Genomic DNA, 10674 nt, shown 5'->3' on the forward strand with positions numbered 1-10674 from the left:
AGCACAATACTCTTGTCCATAAGGCATTTTTTAGGCTTTTATAAACCTCTTGTGGGGTGTTTAAATTACTATTCTTTTTTACAACTGTGGGAGACAGAACAAAGAAATGGCTTTGTTCAGAGTTCCACAAAAAGCTGAGCAGGGCTCCTCAGGGCAGCAGAGAGCAGCTGTTTCTGCAGAGAAGCTGAATACACACACAGATGGCTGAATTGCTGAAAACTGGGAAAAAGACAGGAGTAAAAAATTAACCTGAATTTTCTGGGTTTGTACATACATCTGTCCTCTCCAGAAGAGGTGCAGGAGAGGACAGGCCCTCTGCCATTTCCTTCCCACCTCTACACAGACCCAAATCCCCCTCCCCTGTAGGAACTCTGCAAGGTTCCAGTGCAGGTAAGACCTTTACCTGCTTCTTGTCTGCCTCAGTGTTTTGGGATTCCAAAAGCTTTCTTTGAAAAGCTACACACACGTCAAACCTCTACAGAGCTGAATTTTTTAAGTAACAAAACTTGTTGGACAGGTGGATCTTGAAAAAGAAAATCATTAGAATTTAAATCTGGAGAAGACTAATGGGATACTCTTCTGTGATCTGACAGCACAGACACCTAAAGTTTTACACAGTCACTTCTAGAGGCAAAGAGCAAGTGTGAGCTGGATAAAATCCTCAGGAAGAAACCCAGACAGTATTGATAAATTTCAAATGACTGTACAATCACCTCACAGTAAGAAGCACTAGTGACTAATCATCCTCATTTTTTCAATACCCTTCCTTTAGAAATAGTGAATTAAATACTTTTCTTAAAGGAAACGCTTTTTGTTCATATCTATATATATTTTATCTTAGATCCTGACTGTTTACAAGTAGTTTTTCAATGCTATGGTATATATATTTTTTTTAAAAACATGCCTGGAGTCAGTCCTGTAAACCTCCTTTTTAGGGAAACAAGACATTATTTAAAACCAACCAAACAAACAAAAAAAACTTTTTTGTTTCATACTTGAGATAGAGCTAAACAAACCAATGCCTGTGTTTTGTTTCAAGTCTGAAAACTTCAGGTTGGATGAACTCCAGAAAGACTGAGTGAATTTAAACAGGCCAGAAGAATCATAAATTTTGCTTCTATAAAAAAAGCAGAGTGTGTTTTGCTTGCCAACAGGACACCAAGAAACCTTCCTAGGAGGGAAGGAGAGGAACAATAGCTTTTAAGCCTCCCATCTGCACAGTCTTCCGTTACATTTGGAGAAGTTAAATAACCTTTTGGGGATGAAAGTCTAAAGCAGAGAGATTATCTCCCTGAAAGAACCAGAGAAAGAGCAAAACCACTGAACATGGGTTGCAGTGCTGAACCCACAGGAGGGTCACACAGACAATGTCACACTGCACTCAGATAACCCCCAGCAAGAACATCCTTCCCCAAGGACACAAAAGGATGAGATTTTTTCACTATCTCCATGTGAGATGACTCCTCCATTATAGCCTCTAAAGCCAATTCAGTCTTCTTCTTCTTTCCCCCTCTCACTTTATAAAACACTCTGGGTTTAGAGATAGTTCCCCAAAACCAGAGTAATCAGGCAGGGAAGATTTTGTAAGGTGCAGTATTTAGGCATTTATTGGCAATACCAACTTTCCCCACAATCCTTCATCCACACAAGCAAAGGCAGGATGGTGTTTCCATGCCCAGTCCTGATCAATATTGTGCTTCAGCAATTGATCACCTTGCTAGAGAGGAGAAAACCACAAAGGAATGCCTTTGCCTTGTCTGTGCTTTCAGCAAGCTTTAGGCTGTAACATTAACTGCTAAATATTGGACATCTCAAATGGTTCAGCTGTTCAGACTCCTTTTCTCTTTAAACAACATTGTCATCCATTTCAAGTCACAGAGGAGAACAGGTGATATGGTTTCCATACACTGTAAGAGTTGTGGACACTCCACTTTAAAATACCTAAAAAAACCCCTAATTGAGTTACAATCCAACAAGCCCATCCTCACACAAATGGAGCTCCACAAAACAGAAGATGTGAGAACTGTGACAGGTCTAACTCAGGAAAATTTCAAGAAATCTCCAAGACCTCTCCTAGGAAGCCTGTAGGTGCCCACCTGGCAAAGAATTGATGTACAGTGATGTTATGAACTCAAAGATACAGCAATTTAATGAATCTTGGGGTATAAGAGTATATTTTTTTTTCTGTGACTGAGAGGAACACATTTACATTGGGTGATGGAGAAAGAATAGAGAGAAAGCAACATGTCTGAAAAACTGGGGAAGGGTCAGTTGTAACACCCTTAATTTTCTCACAGAGAAGGGGCAAGATTCCTTCCCATGGTAAGGGCTTGGCAATTCAAAGTGTGTCATAAAAGTCCCTCTAGAAAACAGCTTGGAAAATACATTGTGAAAACTGTCCAAACCACAGTCAGAGAAAAGGAAAGTGGATCAAGGAAGGGAATCCAAAACAACTAACAGTGTCCTGTTCAGAAAATGGCAGGGCTCAGTGGTCAGCTGTGTATATTCCATGTTTTTTGTTGCTTTTTTGACATTTTTCCTGAAATATTTTAATCTGCATATATGGCAGAGGTACTCTACAACTTTATGATTGAATAGACTGAGAATATTCAGGTGCTGTAGAGAAGAAAAAGCTCTCTGGGGGCCAAGGGATTAATACAAGGCAGATCTTTCTGCTGAGGATACACTGGGGTGGTTTTTTTGTTTGGGTTTTTTTGGTTGGTTGGTTGGTTGGTTGGTTGGTTGGTTGGTTGGTTGGTTGGTTGGTTGGTTGGTTGGGGTTTTTTTTGTTTTGTTTTTTTATAAGACAAATATTCTCTGAAAGCAAATATAATCCAAATGCAGATATTAATCAGTCAATCAAATTAATTACAGCAAGTCAGAAGAAACAGGTATCTGCATTCTAGCACAGTTGAGAGGAGAAAGTAAAACTCCTTATAAATGTAAGTGCATTTGATGTCCATTAAACATGTCCCATGCTTACTGACATCTAATCTGTTTTAAAGCAATTCAGTTATCAGTCTGCTCTAAAATAAAGAAGCACACAATAAACAGAGCAGGCCAGCAGATTTATCAGATAGGCACAACCACCATTAAAATAAATGTATTTCCAGGCTGTCCTTTTCTGCTTGCAAAGTTTATTTTCTACATGTACAGCAGGAAGGCAGGACAAAAATGTTCTCATGGACTGGAAACAGGCAAGGTCAGGGGTAGTGCATGAGTATTAGCAAGGGCTTCCTCAGCAGGTTATGCAGACTCCAGTCTTGGGAGTAATCATCCCAGGGCACAGTTAAAGGCTGGTATGAACTGTTAAACCTGGAAGGAAGGAACAGACTACATACATGTGAGTTGGATGAACATTCAGCTCAGGTTCATTTCCAGCATTTTAGAACTCATGGGTTTATTCATGCTCAGAAGCCCACCTCAGCTGGGAATGCAGTGTCATGACAGTGCCATGAAATCAAGGAAAGCAGTTTGGAAATTATTCCCTTTTGTACAAGGAATACATCTCAGCAATTCCATCCTGCCATTGTTCTGTTAGTAACGAAATCATATCCAACCAGTCCCAACAAGCCTGATGGCAGGACTTTGAAGACTTCAGTATTACAAATTAATTTCCTATGCTACAAACAAAATACCTTTGAAAGTGCTCTGACCATGGGTGATCCTCAGCAGCCCTGCTGCATCCAGGACACTTTCAGGGACTAAGCCACTTGTATTTCTGCTTAAACTTGGGTCTTGCCCAAAGAAAGGCCTGGCTTTCTTCTACTGCAGCTCTATTAGCATTGCCAGCAAAGAGAATTTATGCAGAGTAAAGGGACTGGAGTTCCTTCTACAATAGGGCCAATTGTCTCAGGCTGCCACATTCAGTTAAATGTTTACTTTGTTGTTTCACAACTCAACAGGAAAGGAAAGGTCAGACAGGCCCTACTGCAGAACAAAGATTTTGTCATTCATCTATTCACCTCAAGCCAAGATTCCAGTGGGAGACTTTTGCTTTCCAGTTTTTTACCCTCTTCCTCCAGGAGACAGACACCATGTAGTAATTTAACACTCCAGCAATTCTACCAGTCTGGTTTCATATTCTAAAAGAAACATTAGATGTCAAAGTATTCTGCAAAGGTCCTGAAAGAGGAATATTTCCAGGATTTGCTCACCAAGACTGGCTAACAGAGAAAGATTAATCTCCTGAGACTACCCATGAATACCATCCTTTTTGGCACAGTTCAGAATGAGATAGAGCCATAAATGTGCAGTTTCCTGTGACACAAAATTTCTCTTGCTTGGAGTAGTGGAGATCCTATTCAAATTCAGTCTTCCAGAAGTTGCTTCTGTAAAATAAGAACAACTGTTTAACAGGAATGAGACTGTTATTCTTGACTTGCTATGAATGGAAAACCTACAGTTTCACACTCAGTTAATAAAGCATGACTGCACATGGACAGACACTTGGACATCTATTCCATTAAAAATAGCCAAAATCTTCCTTAACCTGTGCATATTTCTTTTTCTGTTCAATTAACACAAGAAACAGAGATTAGACAGTGAAAACCCACCACAATAGTAATCAAACTATTATTGTGAAGCAAAATATGCATGGGTCAAATAAGCATAATGTAATTCTCAACTAATGGCAAAGATGCTCAGAGCCTGTAAAGGAAACGTGGATTCTTTACTCCTGGCATGAATAAGTCTTGCTCTGATGAAACTTGTACTACATTGTTTGTGGTGGTCTGAGAGGCCAGATGGTTGTTGGGACACTTCTTTGGATGGGATGAGTCACATCCCAGCAACACCTGTTTCTTTCCACTGGCTACCGAGGAAACCAAGATAACCAGCTCCAAATCAAAAGTCTGTATTTGAACAGGCAAGTCCTCCCTGCTTTGTTTCTTCCTGAGCTAAACATGCTGTTCATAGATTAAACAATCCCCCAGGACCTGAAGAGACTGCTGTGCCTGCAGAGTCTAGGAGATTTCATCTTTCTGAAAGACCATAACCTCAAAGACACAATCTCATTCCATTTCCAGATACACTGGGGAATCCCAACCTGGGAGTGCAGGGAGGAGTTTGGAGATGACAGTGGACAGCAAGAATCACAACCACAGCTGACTGAGCAGATGTGAATTATCCAAACCTTGCACCTTTGGAGCTGCTTACACAAATTAAGCAGTACTTGTTCCAAAGCTGGTTAAAAGCATGTGAGCCCCATTCAAACTGTGCCCCCTTCTGAGATGGCGAGCATGTATCTGATTCCCAGACTCATTAAAGAAGCTGAAAAATCCCTCAGACCTAAGGTGGCAGCAGGATCTGACTGGAGAAGCACAGATTTCTTTAAAATGGTCAGTCTCTAAACAGTCCGACATGACTCAAAACTCTTCCTCATAAAGGTGATGGGAACATTCCTGGGCCAGATATTCTGGCTGCAAGTACTGTCCTCACCACTGGATAAGAACTTCATCATTCCCAGCAACCCATACCAGTAGAGCCCTGACTTCTCTAGGAGAGAGGCAAAGGTTAGGTTTTTACAGATCAGCCCTGACCAGCTAGACCAGGCTCTTCACTTCAAAGTGGTCAGAAGCCTTCAAATAATCTTCAAGTTCATGGATGACTATGGATATATTTTGTCAAGTAAGCAGAAATTTCTCTCCCAAGTGAATACTATTACATTAGCAAAGAAAGTAGTTTCCTATACAAACTATTTTGTATCACATTCCATCCAGGTCAAACAGCATTTTAAGCTGTGTTTGAAGATTGAAACACCACCACTGTAAACTTGCAAATGGGTAATATGATACAGAGTGCTTTAACAATATTACTGCAAGATTACTCCATTCTAATTCCACCAAATCACTTCATGTTACATTTTGAAACTGAGATGTGAAAGGGCTATTACAGTACTGCATTCATAAATTCATATTATGTAAAAGAAGTACTGACCTCAGGTCACAGAAATAATGCAAGCAGAATTAGAATTTTGCTCATTAGATCATGTACAAAGGGAAAGATATTCCATTTCTCCTCACAATTTCTCAGAAAAGACCATGACACAATAAAAAAATTGTCAGTGGTATTTCTTGTAAATTGGGTATTTGCCATATTACTCAAGAATTCCATGTATCTCAGTCTCTTGGCTAACACAGAGTTTAAACAGGAACACCCACAGTGGTTTTTAGAACATACCAGCATATTTTATTCTAAAAACCACAAGGACAAGCCCTCTGCTTTACAAACTTACATGTACTTGTGTGTTTCATTTGGCTGACTGTAAATCCAGCTTTTTAGAGCTGAATCATTACAGTTTGATGACACCAAATAAAGTGTAGTGGCTCATGCTCTCATGCAAACAAGTGGGCAAAGCAGAACGTCAGAGACAGAAATGAGCTGTGCTCTCTTAGGACACTGCCCCTCATCTTTTGAACTTTCTCAGAAGGGCAATTTGAGAGCATAGAGGAGCAGCAGCACAAAACAAGCATCAAATATATTTTGCAAAGAGCCTGAGGAAACCTCACCTCTGTAGAGCATGAAGATCTGTTCAGCCCAGAGTGCAGACCCCATTAAAATGAAGAGGGTGGTGGGAACAACACTTGAGCTTTCTGTAAGACTCAGCATGGCAATTCAGGCTGTGATCCAAAGCCTGGGTGTGCAACCTCATCTGTTGTGCTGAGACTGCTGTTGAGACATAAGAGAGTGTACAAGCCTTACAAGGTAAAATCATGTGTGGACATCACAGACTTTTGTCAGGATTCCTACAAGACCAAAACTATTTCCGAGACTGATTGCTTTATGACACAAACTCTGTTGTCAGCTGATTGAAAAGATACTGTAAGAAGGAGAGAGGTGAGGCTCAGGGTACTGAGGACAAACACACACAGTTTCACCAGCCATATTTACTTTTACACATACATGGTGGACATATTTCCAACAGCTTATTGCCACACAACTGAATGCAAACAACAGTTAGCTGATGTTGTGACAGCAAATAAACCCCCACACTGTTATGATTACAAGCATAAATACTCAAAATTATTGATTACAAAGATTAATATTATCTACCATTTGGTAACACCTAATAATGAATTCTGCAAAACATTTTAAAGCACTGTGTTGGTATATACCAATATATCCTGGTGTAGTCTAAAAACCACTGTGGGTGCTGCTGTTTAAATCCTGTGTCAGCCAAGAGGCTGAGATCTGTAAAGGTCTTCCTTAGCTTGTTTTTAATCTGGGTTGATTTTTCCCCCTCAGAAACTGAACTGAGTACTAATAAAGGCATATCAGTGTTAAGCCTCTTTCTGGATACCAAATACTGCTAATAAAGTAAACATGACCCAAACAGGATATCATTTCTATCCATATGCTACAGTCATACACTGCAGTGCACACTCCAAGCAAGTGAAAAGTAAACTTCATTTTTCCTAGAGCTTTATTCCTGTTCAGTCTATATTGCCTCTTCTTTTTACAAAGTGGCTCATGATAGCATGTAGGTGGAATCTGGAAATGAAATGCTGTTCCACAATCATGGTTATGCTGCATGCTGAGAAGTTAATTTTATTATTCATCCATTCCCAGAAGGGGCCAGAAGGACATGGGCACATCTACAAAACACATTCTGTACTTGTTTTGATAAGGGGATTATTTCCCATCAGCAGGAAGGCAAAGCTTTATTGATCTGTCAGAAATCATCAAGGGGCCATTCACCCCTGTTGTGGCGAAATCACAGTAAAACTACTTTTCAATGCATTTTTCAGGTTGCAAAAAGATGGTTAGGACCAAGAGGGAGAAGGTAGTGCTCCAAATTCTGAAGTTTGTGGAATCTAGGATCATACTACAACACACTATACGTAATGTGCTTTTACTTAAGTAACATGATGGCAGTAAACTCTGACCAGATTAAGAAACCCTGGTGTTTAAAAGTACAATAGCCAACTCTGGTTACATTTTTGGCATGAATTGCCAGAGAAAGCCTGTTTTAAAAAGCAGCTGCTGCAATTACAGCTATATTGAGAGATTAGGCTTTGAAATGTACCTTCATACTCTCAATAGGTGTGCTTGCAACTCAAGGCAAACTGAACAGAAAATAAGCAATGTGAGCTAGAGTACACATTGTGACACAGAAAATACCAACCATCTTGTCAATCAGCTTTCAGACATGAAACAGATTTTAGAAGAGCTGTCTCTTTAGCATTTGTGGTTTGCAGCAACAAATAGCCCGAAGCATTGGGCTGACAATGAATAAGCAGGAAGGAGAAGTGCTGGAGCAGCTCTGACATGCTGAGTCCTGCACACCACAGTGCGGTGCTAGAGACCAGGACTGGCTGGGTCTGCACTCTCCGGGGACTCTGCTGCCTACTCACCCACACTGCCCTCACCTTTACCTGAGAAAGGCACCTGCTGGCTCACTCTGCACTGCCCATCCCATCAGCTCTGTGCCCATATGTCACCCTTGGGCCAAGAATGACACAAGAACAGAGGAGAGGCTGGATTGCGAAAGGAAAAAAAGAAGTTTTATTACAAAGGATTCTTTGGTTCATATAGACTGATCCTATACATTCTGCTTGATTGGCTAGTTAAATAAAAACATCTTTCTCACACACCATCTTTGAGAAACACAGAAAGACAAAGTGGAAAAACATCACCTGCAGATTGTTTATACTAACAAGTTATCAGATTCTTACACCTCCTTCAAAATTCTCGCAAGCCACTGTGAGAAATGATTGCTGTTTCTCTCTCCCTGACCAGGCTGGCATCCACACTCATCCACAGCTGTGTTACACCAGCTGTTCTCACATCACCTGCACAAACTCCAAAGCGAGAACTGCAGGGATATACAAGTGCTGCACAAGAGCACAAATTCCATCCACCCTGTGCTTTTCATTCCCAGCACTCAGGTTCAAAGGTATGGGCAGCTCTGCAAGCTGCCAGCTCACAGCCACACCACAGCAGCTCTAGGAAAGGGTTGGCACAAGTGTCACAGGGCACTGCCTGTTTGATCTAGCTACAGCCTTGGACTAAAGCTTTCAGGCTCTGTGAAAAATGCCAATCACTTGTTTTTAAAATTCTAAAAGTTTAATAGAAATAGTAATATAATTAGAGTAATAAAAATTTGGTAAAATTAGGATTTAGGACAATATGAGACAATAAAAACAAAGAGTTAGGGACAGTCTGGGTACCTTTTCTGGGCAAAATAAGCCTGAAAAAGGACCCACGTTAACAGAGGATTAACCCTTAAAAACAACAGCCTGTTGCATATTCAAACACCTCATCCATGGTGCTTTTTCTCTGAAAGATTTAGGTGTCCTGTGGCTGCTATCTGGTGCAAGTAGCTCACTTCTTTCTTTAAAAAAATAATCCCACATACATAGTTTCTATTTTAACTACAAAAGTTACATTTTAACTACAAAACTATATTTAACACACGACTTAAGAAAATTAACACAGCACAACTTTCTAACATAACACATATTAAATTCATTTTAATATTTGCAAAAAGCCAATCATAAAATACATATTTTTCACAGCTCTGTCCAACAATAGTGTTTATCAGCTTGCTCTTTACAATGGAACTCCCTGCCCCCAAAAAGAAGCCAAGAGTTTCACTGAGGTAGCAATAACACAGAAATATAGAGGGTGATTCTCAACTACCTATGTAAAGTTCAAAGTAATTTTTTGCTAACCTTGCCTCTTTAAAAACTTTCTAAACATAATTTGGCACTGTATTTTAAGCTGACCACAGGAAGCACAAAACGAGAAAGTCCAGGAACAGCCTTGTCTTTCCCCCAGGCACTTCCTGTACTAGTGACAAAAGCATAATGCAAAATTGCTAAGAAAGTGCCTCATGTTTAGGTTACACTTTGTCTTCCTTTTAGGCAAGAAATATTTGTTCATTGAAAATCACAGCCATGCAAAACAACAATGCCCACCTCTGCATCACTGTGTCTGGTTAGACTCTGAGCTTTTGGGAACGTGTCTCTGATAAAATAAGTTAAGGAGAAAACTCAGATAGAGAATGACCCAAACCAAATCTCTGGTTTTCCTCCCACTCTTCAAGCACACTGGGTGTTTAACAATGATTTTTTTTTTTTTTTTTTTTTTTTTTTTGATGAAATAAAATTACCTATACTCCACTCCACTAGCCTTGTAATCTCTTTGCTAAAGGAAGAAAAAGCTCAAAGGTCCCTTTAAGGAGAAAGCAGATAATTATAAACAGACACAACAAACAATTGAAAAGGCCACAAATTGTTCCCTGATATTCACACTTATGCAATGTGCCCTATCAAGTTAACAGTGAATTCCCTTTTCCTGCTCAGGCATCTAGGCAATAAAGGCAGGAATATGCAAAAGACAAAACATTCACAAAACCTTTTTCACAAGTCTTAATCTCTTCTTTTCCTTCCCATGCTGTCTACAAGACAGTCTTATTTTCAACTCTGTTTAAGCAGAATCTGTAATACTCCAAGTCTCAATGCACGTTTGCTCCAGCCATGACTTGACCCTACAGAGAAGTAAGAGTTTGGTGTGTGTTAACAATTCATTTTTCACCTCTGCTTCATTTCCATAGAGAGAAGAGGAGCATGCACACAGCAGGCAGACAGAGCATGCTTTGTTTTAGGTACCTGACCTGGATGACTGGAGAAGCAGGATCATGAAGTGTTTGCTCCTTAATCTGGACACAGC

The 10674-nt window shown here is 40.1% G+C and overlaps 1 long non-coding RNA gene across 3 annotated transcripts; it reads right to left on the bottom strand.

Moving 5' to 3' along the window:
• Positions 1–899: 899 nt before the first annotated feature.
• On the bottom strand, positions 900–10050 carry LOC108962848 (uncharacterized). Of its 3 annotated transcripts, none has more exons than XR_001991568.2 (4): positions 8793–10050; positions 8376–8477; positions 6510–6669; positions 900–4331 (listed from the first exon to the last, which is right to left on the bottom strand). It is a non-coding gene; the product is annotated as an uncharacterized LOC108962848 (long non-coding RNA). The 3 variants fall into 3 exon arrangements; XR_001991569.2 differs by having other exon boundaries at positions 8370–8477; XR_003945370.2 differs by having other exon boundaries at positions 8658–10050.
• Between the last annotated feature and the right edge of the window lie 624 nt (positions 10051–10674).

The sequence above is a fragment of the Serinus canaria genome, chromosome 21 (assembly GCF_022539315.1).
Source record: "Serinus canaria isolate serCan28SL12 chromosome 21, serCan2020, whole genome shotgun sequence".
Lineage (NCBI taxonomy): Eukaryota > Metazoa > Chordata > Aves > Passeriformes > Fringillidae > Serinus > Serinus canaria.